Source organism: Macrobrachium nipponense, chromosome 34 (genome assembly GCF_015104395.2).
Source record: "Macrobrachium nipponense isolate FS-2020 chromosome 34, ASM1510439v2, whole genome shotgun sequence".
Taxonomy (NCBI): domain Eukaryota; kingdom Metazoa; phylum Arthropoda; class Malacostraca; order Decapoda; family Palaemonidae; genus Macrobrachium; species Macrobrachium nipponense.
Genome location: NC_061095.1, coordinates 9,576,577 through 9,591,576, shown reverse-complemented (window position 1 = coordinate 9,591,576; position 15,000 = coordinate 9,576,577). Strand labels below are relative to the sequence as shown.

Below are 15,000 nucleotides of genomic sequence, written 5' to 3'. Positions count from 1 at the left end.
ATTATTTAAGCGAGGAGTAAAGTCAGTCCTGCTCTCTGCTGACGCCTGCTGAATTCCGGTTTATCAGTTTTATTTGCTGTTCCCTCATACCTATTTATTTTTCCTCCCATTATTTGTCTCTCTCTCTGTAGGCGTATTTCCCTTTGAAGCCTCTTGGGTTTATAGTCTGTTAATTCTGTCCATAAGAGTTTTGAGATGAAGTTCTAAAGAAAGAAAGAAAGAAAGACAGGTACAGGCCAGTTTTTAGGAACAAATGCACTAATATGTAGATATGACTTTCTCCTCACAGGCTGACTTATCCTCCTAAAAAACAAGGGGAAATCCAACCCCATAATTGACAACATTTACGAAGGAATGTTTAACTTTATATTAAAACAGGTAAGAATGGCTTGTAACCTTAGGTATATAACTAGTAGTAACCTCGTGTATCGATAACTGACCTTATTTATAAGAACATGCACATGGAAACCTTTAAACATGCAACGCCTGAACTTGAATTTTATACTAACCACCAACGACTTTGAAGTACATTTTATGCGATCATGTAGGGACATCTTTAGCCTTATATATACGAACACGAATGGATAACGTCTGTCCTTCATTGCATTTAAGTGTCGGATTGACTTTTGACACAAAAATCGCAAAAACGAGACGTATGACGAGATCACAGGCCTATGAATCTAGCCCCGCATCCCCTCAAATCCTATTGCGCCATCAAGTGTAATCCTTGAAAAAACCAGTCCGCTAAATCCTGAACAGCCTCGCTGGTGATGGGGGGAAGAGGGGATCCGAGAGAGAGGGGGAATGAACAACGCTTTCAAAGGAACCAGAATATTCATTATCAATATCATTAGCATCACTAAGATTAGGGCTATTATCGTAAACATTATTAATTCACCGTAACTTAAAAGATTTCGGATTGTGAGAAAGGATCTCCCCGCTATTTCTCCGGCGTTTCTTCTTTGTTCGAGTTATTGGTGACAACGCTTCATGCTCCAATGGCTGGCTGGGTTTGGCCCAGCGATTTTAATATCTTAAGTAGAGAGAGAGAGAGAGAGAGCGAAATGGAGAGAGGGAGAGTGCGTTTGCTAGCCAGGTGAAAGGTCCGACTGGTTTGGACGAAGAGGTTCTGTTCGTAAACTACTAAAAACGAATGCCAACAACCAGTCTGTGATTGTGTGAGTTTGAGGACATGAAACTGTGCATCTGGAATTCTCCTCAAACGAGACAGGAACATGACCAGGGCAAGCTCGTGACGCTATGTCCTGGAAATCCTGATATAGAGCTCAAGTGGAAAAATCTTTTAAAAAATCGTTAGGTTTGGTGGCTGGAGGATCGAAAATGACATCAGCTTACAAACGCAAAAGAAAGAGAGGAACGCCCCTCATAACACACACGTACTCATATATTACACGCAACAAAAACATTAGAGCAAATGTGCAACAAAGAGGACTGTAACAAAAAAAATTACATCCACATATAAATAAAATAAATGCCAGAGTTGACCAAGAACCACCTTTGCATACATCTACAACAATGGCCTCAAAAAACCTTTAAATATGCACTGCAATATGTATGCAACGATACACCGCAGGCAATCAATGTATATGGACTACAAGCACCATTTATCTTCATGCAAGCATAAGAAACAAAATTCCAACCGTACCAGACCATCAAAACGCACATAGGCCTTCAAATCAACAAATACAAAAAAGGTAGAATATATATAATATGCTGCAAATATATTACCATCAAAAGGCACAAAAGCATTCAACAAAGACACTAGAGCCCACTACCATACAGAAGCATCAAAGAGACAGATCATCGAAATGCAAAGACTAGTACAAGCAAGGAACACCATAGACACCCAACACCTTCGAATCTTACAAACGCATGCAGACGACAAAAAAAAATAAAAATAAAAACAACACATACAAAGGCAGCACAGCCATCTGAGATCAACAAAACGCACATACACACGAACATACAGCAAAGACCCCAGAGACCATGCACAAACACATATGCATACGGCAAAGACTCCAGGGCTAATCTAGCACAAGTGCGTATCTAACAAATTTACAAGAACCATTCAAAATACAGAGGCATCAGAACATATAAACACACACAAACGCAAGGAACAAAGACACCAGAGCCCAGCTAACACACATACAAAGGCAACAAAGACAAAAGTGAACGTCAAAGACATACGCATGTAACAAAGACACTACTCCACATCAAAGACAAGCGCGTGCAACAAAGGCACAAGAGCCCATCAAAACCCACGTATGCATGCAGGCAGCAGTCGCAAGAGACCCATCAAAACGCACAAACGCTTGCAACAAAGACACCAGAGGCCATCAACACATACATACGCATGCAAAAAAGGGCACCAGGGACCATCGAAACGCACATACGTAAGAACGCGCACAAAGACACCACCTCTAAAAACCAGCGAGGCTAATCAAGACATTCCTCGCACATCGGCAGGTCTGGCAATAAATTGAAATTGAATGCTCCCGAGAGGAGAGAGGGGTTTTTGATCACCCAGTCATAAAATGCTCGCACGTACGTACCTCGCAAGAGTTGGAGACCCTTCGAACTTTTGAGAATCGGCCCAGTCCCTCGAAGAAGCCGAAGGAGGGAGGCACAAAGGCAGATTCAAAATCGAAAACTACCCAACCCACCACAAAAACCCACGAGTCTGGGGTTACGCAAAACCCGGCGACAGCGCTTTACGATCTCCTTTCATCTGCAGAGAGAGAGAGAGAGAGAGAGAGAGAGAGAGAGAGAGAGAGAGAGAGAATTAAAAAAAACATAAACTCCATAGATTAAGGATTCAAGCGAGCAAGTAGACTCCACATGGATGAAATAAGCAGAAATGAAACATAAAAAGTATATTTTCGCCAAACTATCATGGGCGTTGTTACGAAATCAAGAGGATCGGCTGAAAACGGCAGCTGTTAGAGACTAAGCTGTTTAACAGCTGCAGATAAGCCACACAGAGTGGTGCGTACTTGTCACCATTTTGAACGGACAAAAGCTACAGTACCAGAATGATAATTAATAAATATGATGTTGAATTGATGGTCTACTAATACGATACACAAAGAATATTAATATATCTTGATAACCAATCCCATTTTCATTAACAACAAAATTAATTTATACACAGTCTTATATAAAATATTATAACGAAAAAAATAATTCGGCTTTATTTTTCAAGCTAAAAAATATAATTCATTCTCACAAAATGAACCGAACCTCAAATTGCAACAAAACACAGAGAAAACTTTCTACTTGGAAGACCTCCACTTCAGGCTACAAAGCAACGAAAAAGCGAAATAATGACCCATCAGCCGTCGTCGTATCGCTAGCACTCCATCAAGCAAATTCCACCGGCAACGTGGGAACGCATCTCTCCGACACATCGTCCGCAAGCAAGCAAATCTGGACTAATTAGATGTCGGGTATAACTGTCCCTCTCTCATTAAGCGATCTTCCATCAAATCTCACCACATTCGAGTCTGAATATTTCCCGAGCACGTTTTGATGCCAGATATGACGTAGATGACGATCGTTAAAATTCCCCTTGCTCGTCTCCTCTCTTGCAAAGGTTGAAATGGCAAGAATATGGATAAATATTCATCCAGAATGAGTACGAAAATGTCGATGTATTCGATCATGAATGCCAATAAAGGTTTCAATCAATTTTTTTGGCTATGAAATAAAGTTTTACTGCTCAATAATTAATTCCATGACAACTAGCCTTTGGTACAATTTTTTTTTAATCAATAAGGGCTTTCTCCAATGATCATCAAAACAAAAAGAAGCATTATTTAATAATATATACCATAATTTTTTTTATTTATAAATTCACTCAGTGATAAATACGTCACCTAATCATTTTTATTTCAAGAAAAGAGGATTTATCCATTATGCAAATATTATGGGAAGCAATTTTAAGCCAAGATCAAAGGTCACATCTTCAAAACAAAGCAACACTGCTAAAACCTCAAATCTAGAATAAAGTAATTATATTAAACAAATGTAAAGCTCAGCTTTGTCAAAACTAAGAGGGCCTCAAATTCAAAAGAACGAAGCATCTTCAATGAAGTTTATATCAATGAGTTAATTTTATTCACAGCAATTTTAATGGCATACATATACATTAATCTGGGTTTCAAGGCCCTGTAATGTTAAAAAAAATGTTAACAAGTCAGTTTTTACATCCGTAAATGCTAATAACCACAGCTTTTACGGCCACACATATAAATGAACATCTTCCCTTCAGGGCACATATTCAAATCCTATGAAATGCTTGCTTGCAGTTACTATTTCATATTAAATTTCATTTCAAATTTTCCGTTCACCCCTCGGAATTCTCTTTAATTTTCATTTCTATTTTCCACTTCTATTTCTGAAAACCAATGTAAAATACATTCAAATAAAACACAGAAATATACAAATGCATTAGAAGAAAAAAACACAAAGAAAAGCAGCCTACCACAGTTATTCCATTTTTCTGGTTTTGCAGCTATTTACAGCTTCCATCTTATCTGCATTGGCATTTCTCTTTTTACACGTCTTTCGCTTTAGGGTTTTACCGCCGCTCAAACATTTCTTTTCGCTTTTCCAAGTCCCTCATGGCTTCCTCTTCTTCTTCTTCTTCTGACCCAGTGCTTCCCAGGCCTGGGAATGAGCACATACCGATTATCTAAGTGACGATCGAGAAAGATGCGACGTGCCTGCCTGCCAGCCAGCCTCCTACCTCTCTCGGACCCCCGCAGCCTATCCTAGGCCTATTGGCAGGGTATAGGCCTATTATGGAAAGCCGTCCCTTCACGGCCATAGAGTCACTATGTCAGTGAATGGGACACAGGGCACTGATGTCACAGACATGAAGAAGTACAATACAATGGGAAGAGGAGAAAGTTACTCTCCTTGCGGTGTTTATAGCCAGACCCATAAGTCAAGTCTTTTTCACTTTAGGAATCCAAATAGGCGGCGTGTCTCTCTCTCTCTCTCTCTCTCTCTCTCTCTCTCTCTCTCTCTCTCCTTCAAGAACCAGTAGAATGGTCCCAAGTAAGTGGAACTGAGACATCTGAGATATTTTTGAATGTCTTAGATTTTTAATACAACTGGAATTCATAGTCTGTGAACTTATCGTAAAGCCATTTTTCCCTTATAGAAATGAAAATCGAATATCCTTAAGCCAATCCCAAAACTAGCAAGACAATAATTAAAAACGCTGATTATTTAAGCCTTGTGTGAATAGATTCGGTATCAGAAGTCAGACGAAGTATAAGGCAACAGCTTTTCCATGTCCTCAAGTTACCTGATCAGTTTTGGAATTAACTGGCAAATACCGTGGATCTTAATTCTTCCGACACTCCCTCTTTTCATAATTACACTCTGTTTATTTCCATCTGTCCACCCGCCTGTGGTGTTTGCATATGGTAGCACTGCGTCCCGGGCTTTGGATAGTTACGCTATGTGTAAGTTTTAGGTAAATAAAAGGATATCTGGGTGTACATTTGCAACTGAAAAGTGTTTTAATGATTTACTGTATGCGAATTACACCGTTAATATTTGAAATAGGATATTGTTATTACTGTTGAATGGAAGCTGAATGTAACTATCTAAAGCCCGGGACGCAGTGTTACCATACGCAAACACCACAGGCGGGTGGATAGATGGAAATAAACAGAGTATAATTATGAAAAGAGGGAGTGTCGGAAGAATTAAGATCCACGGTATTTGCCAGTTAATTCCAAAACTGATCAAGTAACTTGAGGACATGGAAAAGCTGTTGCCTTATACTTCGTCTGACTTCTGATACCGAATCTATTCACACAAGGCTTGAATAATTAGCGTTTTTAATTATTGTCTTGCTAGTTTTGGGGTTGGCTTAAAACGAGAGATAAATATCACTCAGATTACCAGACTGACCATCGAGAAGCAAATAAATAAATAAATAAATAAATATATATATATATATATATATATATATATATATATATAGTATATATATATATATATATATGTGTGTATAATATACATATATATATGTATGTGTATATATATATATATATATATATATATATATATATATATATATAGTATGTATATATATATATATATATATATATATATATATATATATATATATATATATATATACACACACAAAAAGGAGGGTGCACTTCTTAATTACGAAAATGTGGTGTGTTTATCACGGAATCGAAAATAGCACCATTTATTTGAAACTTGTAATTTCGAAATATAGACAAATTAAAAAATAACTTGCCATGAGGCTTAAGAAGTTCGTTTTTAACAATAGATATGTTTAGATGGTTGAGCTCTGAGGTTAACGCCCCGCTGTGCAAAGATAAACAAAACACCACTGAAACTGGAAACATCCCTTAACGTCTGATACAAGCGATACTGGGTCATAATGAGGCCTGAAAGCCGCCAACAAAGATGATAAATAAACTGAGACCAAAACGTGCATATTTAAATACACAGATAGTAAGCGGCCCTGTTTCATTGACTTCGGAGAAAATGAAGACAGCAGACACTAATTATTAAATCAGGGATGGACGACTGGATCAAATTAAGAAGCTGTCTAAAAAAATTAATAGGTTGATGGCTATTTCTATATTTACTGTAACCACAAAAATCCCATAAAATCTCACTGATCTTAAGTGAATATTTACCAGAATAGAAAGAACAAGGGAAAACAAGTAAAAGCTATATCTGAAATACTGATAATTCCAGACGGTGTTAACATCATCAAACTCATTAGAAGGACACAAAAATATACTGTTCAAGGGATATTTTGCGTAAATACTTCCCCAAAACTCAAAGCAGTTTAAATATTCAAAACGAACATAGCAAATTCAAAACAAACCTAGCATCTACAGGCCACTTCTACAGACATTTATGTATTGATACTTGCTGCAATGACTAATGAATTTCATGACTGACTTGCATTTTATTCTTATTCATTTACTTTAATCTTTGCAAGCCTATAACCGAGCGAGAATTAAGCCATGAAATCTTTTCCACCCGTGGAAGGTTCGAACTGAACCAGCGCATTGGGATTCCAGCGAGACTGCGCTAAAAAAATAAACTGAATCGAGCAGTTAAGAGGTCACTGTCGCTATCAAAATTGCATTATTACAGTATATAAATGTCCAGTGTGTTAAATCTTCAAAGTGGAATTAACATGCACATAAAATCATGACTGTCACTAACATTAAACATAATAAAATGCACATTATTACAAGGCTCTATACAACAGTAATTTCATGAATCCATTGGGCGATTACTCTAAATTTTTCTGAATTCATTTCGCGATAACCAAAATCCAAAGAGAGGGCATCCAGACCGACATGAAAGCGCTGCACGAAGAGGAACTGCCTTCCTTAAAAGCCCTTTTAGCGCCAGGCCCAGATTATTCACGCAGAATACATCGGGCTTTAAGTCCTCCATTGTATCTCGATGTAATACGTTTGGCGAATGGAATGTCATCCGAGTTGGCAGTAAGTCAGCAGACACAAGAAACCAACATAAATATTAGTGCAGGACGATTAACCATGGATTCAGTAATTATGTCCGCTGGAGAAAGCTCCCGAGGACGCTTCCGAGGACGCTCCATAAGGTCGGCTGTCCGGAGCCTTTGTGTAGTCTTCCCTGATTGCTTGTATTTTATGGTCGAATGAAAAATGGGTCTAGTTAGTTACACAAACATTTTATATATATATATATATATATATATAATATATATATATATATATATATATATAATATAAATATATATATACACACACACACACACATGACAGAAATGCAGCACTATAACTGCATCATTAATTCTGGATCAACAACGGACCAGTTTTCTTTAAAAATTAAGATGGCTATAAAAATCGCGAAAATGGAAACAAACACAATATCTCAAAGCATGTAAGATCGACTGAAAGAATCAATCACCAAACACGGCTGTAATGTGAAAATTGCAGGTGTCTATTAAATGGGAGAGTGAAGGTGAGAATCACTAGAAAACTCCTGCTCTTGGTGTACTTCACAACAGTGGGGTTAAACCTAGAAAGCTTCGTCTCATCAGTACCCAACTGTTTTATCCGACTGAATATTCAATTGTACAGTTTAGTACAATTAAGTTTGATCAGTACTATGAGAGGTGTCTGTTTGCTGGCTATGACATGAGCTCTTTGGGAATTAAGGGAGGGGGAGGGGGGGAGCAACTTTATCCCAGGATGTGATCGCTTGAAAACGAAAGGATGGCACAGGAGTAAACCTCTCTAAATGGGAAATGTGCATGATTTAAAGAAAGACGTTTAGTTAATTCGATATAGTTCGATGGATAATTTCCTGAATAAGTGTAATTAACATTAAAATCACACGAAGAACTCTAAACAAAACGGCAGGCGTTGAGATTGGAAGAACTTCCGAAGATATAAAGCGGCCAAGTTTCACGGCAAAGCAAACTAGCTTTTCAGTGGATTTCCTGAAATTAAGTTGGACGAGACCAACGTCACAGTCGTAGATATTCACAGGACTCTGCCGACGGCTCCGTTCTTGGATTAAGCCGCTGGTATAGTGGTTAGTGTTGTGACATCCACTCGGATGTCGCGCGTTCGCGTCTCCCCCAGGGCGATGAAAAATCACTGGCTCTGTATCATGATCAGTTGCTGCTGCTGCATTGTGGGGTCTGCAGTGGGAGGATGAAACGAACATTCTTTGAAAGATTTAATTTTAAGTCAGTGGACCCTGTATGCTTGTTCCATGTGAATAGGTTTCATCTACTGAAATGATAATAATATAATAAAAATAATAGGTGGATACTGAAGCAAAGTAAAGAAGCTGAAAACTGATCAAAATGAGCCTGAAAAGAACGAATGGAGAGTAAAAGGAAGAACTATCCTTAGGATGCAGGTCAAGGTACACTTGGGCAACAACCCTTGAATTTTCCTCGCGAGAGAAAAAAGTCAAAATTCTAATTCTCGTGGCCAAAGCGAGAACCATACACAATGATTAAACAAAACTTTTACTGACATTTTAAAAAAATTAACCAGCGTTAACTTCATCTCATGCCTAACCATTTACTATTTCTCAGAACGCTTTCGTCTCATTCTTTCACCAACTTGCCACGCCCATAAAATAAAAAATAAAATGGTTTCTTAGTTAATAATCTACATCTGATAAAGGCACAACTCTGTCATAAAAAAAATAATTTTAAATATTCCGATAGAAAGGTGTCAGCAAATGTATTTTTGATCATTGGTACATAATTCTGAGTTGTCATGATTGGAATATACATTCTAACACCTGTGGCACCTAGGTTATACACAGGCGTCTCATTTAATTGCCTGACAAGTACTACCGATTTTATTAGCTCTTTTCATGACCCTTAGGTCGTGCAAGAATCTCTGTGCTATGACTTTGCATTGGATTAGTTATGGAGAGCTTCTTTTAAAATGTACAATTATCCACATATCCACGGATTCTGTACATTTCTTTGAGCAGCTCATTATTTCTCATGATCTGATGTTGGTTTTCAATTTTATCTGTAGATAATCTTATTGCCATCAGATTTGTGTTCTAGATTTTCCTTGCAATACTTGAACATCTTATTGCGTGAATTGTTCCAGCTCGCTTGATTTTGCCCTGTAGCGTAAGAAAGTAATTGCATTATAATTAATAATAATAGTAACAATAATAAATTAATGCTAGTAGAGATTATATAAAACTAACAAATATCTCAAAGTTTACCCTAAAGTGAGAAAAATTAAATGTAGCAGCAACAAACCTGAACAGAGAAAACCAAAGTCAAGTTTGTTAATTGTTGAATTTAAAAACTTGAAATTTTTTTCTATGAAACTACAGACTTTTGTCGCTGGAAAAAAAATTTAATGAACATCCAGAATTTCAACCTTCCCTTCACAGTTAAGATTTTTTTTTGTTTTCTTCGGACCTGGGCTACATACGGACATCATTATGCTCGTCCTGTCTTTCTCATTTTGGAGACTGCTGGCTCCTTCCATCAGAATGAAGCTGAGTTTCTCATGCGGTTAAATAATTTATCATAACAAAGACGAGAGGGATAGTGAAAAAAAAGAGGTGGGGGGAGGATACGTGGAGTAGTGTGTACCTGTCTCTAGGGGCGCCGACGACCTACAGAAGCGTTTACAAAGTATGGAGTTTATCCTTTATTCAAGAATGTTCGGGGCCGTGACTGTCCATCTGCTTATCTCTGTGGCCACTGATATTATGAGAAAAGGCTCTGTTATTACTGGTAAAAAAACAGTTCCAATATTGTAGAGCTGCCAGTTTAAGAAGTATAAATCTAGAAGTGAAGAGCTCTATTTTTGGAAAAACACCTGGATACTCAGTGCTTCGGCTGGCCTAAACTTTATAACGTAACCTTCACTTTTGTATTATTCCTTCTCACCGTTACACCTTAAAGAAAATGCTAGCATCTCAATAACGATATTTCTGTTGAAATTGTACATAATAAATAAAATAAAAAGAAATGGGATGGATGTGCCATCAAATTAACATCATGCATCCTTTTATCACTTAATTTGTCTCTACCATGTAGATTCGTGTACACACCCTCAAACGTGTGTGTATATATATATATATATATATATATATATATATATATATATATATATATATATATATATACTATATATATATATATAATATATATATATATATATATATATATACATACATACATGTGTGTGCATGCATACGTACTGTATTCAGGTGTGAGAGTATGCGTAAAAAATGTGCACAAGATGCGTACACACACATCTAACTTGTATTTAATAATCTAATATGATGTAAACACGCGTATATAAACGTACGTTGGAATAAACGTACATACATGAATATTTTACCCTGACATGAATAGCAATAGACACACGATGAATGGAAAGGCCAAGGTTCAAGGATTGAAGTACAGTTATAAATGCTTTAATATAAACCCAGCCCATCATATCTGTCAATTAAAATCTACCTTCATAACATCGTTATCATTAATATGTAAAATATGGCTCTCATTCATCAAAAGGCCTCATAATGCACAGGATCAAAATTTATACCCTTATTTTTAAGAGAGACTTAGCAAATTAATAGAGCTATTTTCACTCAAGAAGGATAACGTCTATTATCGCACTGTTTCGTTTTATCTCATCTTACTGTTTCATTTTATTCCAATGTTTTTCAGAGGCCATCTTCACCACGGCCACCTTTCATCAAATCTCGTTTTGTTTACCGAAAATTTTTCTATTCAGAGCGTAAGAGATACTGTAAGAAAATTCCAAAACTTTTAGACTAACAGTTCTTACTTCTACACCGTACAATAGTTTCTAACGAGTTTTCAAAATTTTCGGAAAAGAAAGAAAGAAAGAAAAAAACTGCCCACTAAAGTCTGCGGTAGCAACACGCAATGATTTATAATATCGACGCATAACTTTGATATCTAGGGGTATTTGTGACTTAATATCACGTGTGCATAAGGGACGAAACTCTCCTACATAGTATACATAGTGTATATATATATATATATATATATAATATATATATATATATATATATATATATATATATATATATATATATATATATATATATGTTTCATGTGTGTGCACGGGCGTGTAAACATGATTACATTCCAAAATGGTTGCAAGACGTCCCAACAGTATATTCTACATAAACAGTTTTTGTGTACAGACCCTTGTGCTGTATTTCAATTAATTAAAAAATAAAGGAATCTGCAAAACAAATCACAACTAATGGAGATGTACATGTAAATAATAATAATAATAATAATAATAATAATAATAATAATAATAATAATAATAATAATAATAATAATAATAATAATAATAATGAACCAACAAAAACTTCTTTCAGTTTTCTTCTGAAGAATGAAAAAGAAACCCACAAAATCACCGTGTATAACGTGTTTTACTTCTAAGTATTTACATTTAAATGTAAATACTTAGAAGTAACACGTTATACACAGCGATTTTGTGGGGTTCTTGTTAATAATAATAATAATAATAATAATAATAATAATAATATAATAATAATAATAATAATAATAATAATAATAATCATATTGGTTATTGATTAACTTTTGACAAAATATAAATTACAAAAAGTTACTTGTCTGATAACGTTTTATCTATTTTTTTCTTAATAATGGTCATGGTCAATAAGGGATAATCTAATACCCTTACCTAATCCAGGCTCTATGAAAACAAGAAAGGTAGAGGGAAAGGGGGGGGGGGGGGGGGGTTTAAACCTAAAAGGAAGAGACAAATATGATTCCTAAATGAAGTGAGGTTGAAAGAATCAGGAAAAACTGAGCCAGTGAAAGACCACCAAAGTAGAATACAACAGACACCAAACACTCACTAAACATTCTTTAGAGACCATTTTTCTAAGGTTCTCGTTTAATAAGAAGTGTGTTTATGACCTCTTACGGAGTAAATAAACGTTATTTTTCATCCCAGTTTCTTCCCTTACAGTCTGGAATTCAAAGTAATCGGCTGACTGATAAATTTGTTGATGTAACTGACATCGCAACAAACAGGTTATAGATGTCGGATATATGCTATATGGTTATAATTACCATTTAAAAAAAAATTATAATGTTAAATATTCAAGCATCACTCACTCAATCTATGCCTACTTTATTATTTTGGTAAAATTGTTATAGATATTTTCGGATATATGCTATATGGTTATAATTACCATTTAAAAAAAAATTATAATGCTAAATATTCAAGCATCACTCACTCAATCTATGCCTACTTTACTAAAACCTTTCCACCTCGCAGTCATAAAAAAGGTCATTAAAATTCATATAGTTTAGGCCTTCTATGACATTATATTTGCAATCTTTAATTCGGGAGAAATTTGAAAATAAAAAAATATATTCTTTCGATCAATGAAAATTTTCCAATAAAAATGCTTTGCAGAAATCCACTCAAATATATCAATATCGTGTAAAAATCATCATCGATATGCAATGTATCTCTTAACACATAACTCAGCCCTTTTATGGAAATGTTTACCAGTAGAACGTAAAACCTAAAAAACTTATGGTTTTTTTCCTTTCACAGAGTTCACTGAGCAATTAAAATGTATATTTACTTTATTATTTTGGTAAAATTGTCATAGATATTTTCAAATATCAACGTAGGCTTCCATTCGTAAAAATTCACATAACTAAAAAAAACAAACAGGATGTCCAGCTACATTTCAGAAAAATGAAAAAAATATGAAAACCAGTAATATGAAATGTTTAATAAATACAATATAGAGGATTCGACTATAGACCAAAGTTTAGCACTTCAATCTGTAGCACCAGCACTGGAAAGGAGAGAGAAGAGAGAGAGAGAGAGAGAGAGAGAGAGAGAGAGAGAGAGAGAGAGAGGAGAGAGACGAAGATGAGAGAGAGAGAGAGGAGAGAGAGAGAGAGAGAGAGAGAGAGAGAGAGAGAGAGAGAGAGAGGTTCAATGTGGATTAAATATATTTGCAAAATGAATTCTGTAGAAATCTTGGCTACATTTCGAAAGTTGTTCTTACCTAATTGAGCTGGTCTTGCTATTTAAGCAGCCTCTATGTTAGAGAGATTTGTCCCCGACAGCAGGCGCTTGCTTATAATAGTGAACATACAAAATTACCACAAGTTTATCATCAAAGCCGAGTAACACAAAGGGTCTCTGTAAAATGCCGCTACTCATGTCTTTCTTGTGCTTTGCCATCTATAAATCGCTGCTCATCTACATCCTACCTCCCACTCTTCTCATCCAACTTAATCTGATTCTTCCAATTCTTCTGGTGCCCACAGAAGCCCAGCTGACATTGTATACAATGATAAAATTGCTAGTATTACTAGTAGAATACAATGAGAAATGATTACCGCGAACACCATATAAATACAAATGTAAACCACACACGGCATATGTGGATATCTCTCTACGTAAATGTATACTTTTAATTCTGCAATGTTAACAAATCCTCAAATACAGAAAATTAATGGATAACATTCGCAATCGCAAGCAACCAAATAATGCTGCGTTAAATTCATTTACAAGTAAATTTCCTCATGTTATGGTAATTCGTTACTTTTCCTATTCTTGCCTTGGGACTACCGCTTTCCAAAGTTCCCTTCTCTCTCTCTCTCGTTTTTTTTTTTTTTTTTTTTTTACACACACACACACACACATTCCATCAGCACACATCGATCTTTCTTTTTGTTCACACCTGTCTTTTGCTTTTCATGGGATTCCTTTCTCCTTCTTTCCCTATCCATTATGTATTTTAACCGTCTCTCTCTCTCTCTCTCTCTCTCTCTCTCTCTCTCTCTCTCTCTCTCTCTCTCTCTCTCAAAGAAATATGCTATTTGTTAAACCTTCGGAGTCCCTTTAAATTTATAAATTATTTACATAAATTTACAGCCAATACATCGTTGTTTTCGATGGTTTTAATAGACAATGGGTTACCAAACATACCTCCGCCGGCCTAACCTTCCATTATTTATTTTAATCAGGATCCTACGGGGTAATGCCCATACCAGTCCCGTGCCTTTCCACCGACAGTCCTCTTCAGTAGTTTGGTACAAAGCCAAACCTAACCTCTACCACTGCAAACCCCAACTCTTTCTCTAATAACAATAATAATAATAATAATACTACATAAATTTTGCACAGGAAATGACCTTACATTTTTATTGTTAAAAAAAGAAAAGGAAAGAAATTTCTTCATATTCAAAAGGGAAACTCTCTCTCTCTCTCTCTCTCTCGCTCTCATCCATCTTCTTGTCCGTGCAAACGTGGCAGCAGTAAACAGGTAAGGCATTCCAGAAGTGTTTCCGTGGGTGGAAGAGGATGGAGGGGGAAGTGGGTGATGGAGGGGGGATTATAGGTGGGTGAATTGGATTTAAGGAGCTGGGAC

The 15,000-nt window shown here is 36.1% G+C and overlaps 1 long non-coding RNA gene across 1 annotated transcript in view; it reads right to left on the bottom strand.

The window, feature by feature from the left end:
- Positions 1-2,588: 2,588 nt before the first annotated feature.
- The window catches only part of LOC135207648 (uncharacterized), a 522,810-nt gene continuing 510,398 nt past the window's right edge, over positions 2,589-15,000 (bottom strand). The window contains exon 3 of the long non-coding RNA XR_010313016.1: positions 2,589-2,749. This is a non-coding gene — a long non-coding RNA (uncharacterized LOC135207648). The remainder of the gene's footprint in view (positions 2,750-15,000) is intronic.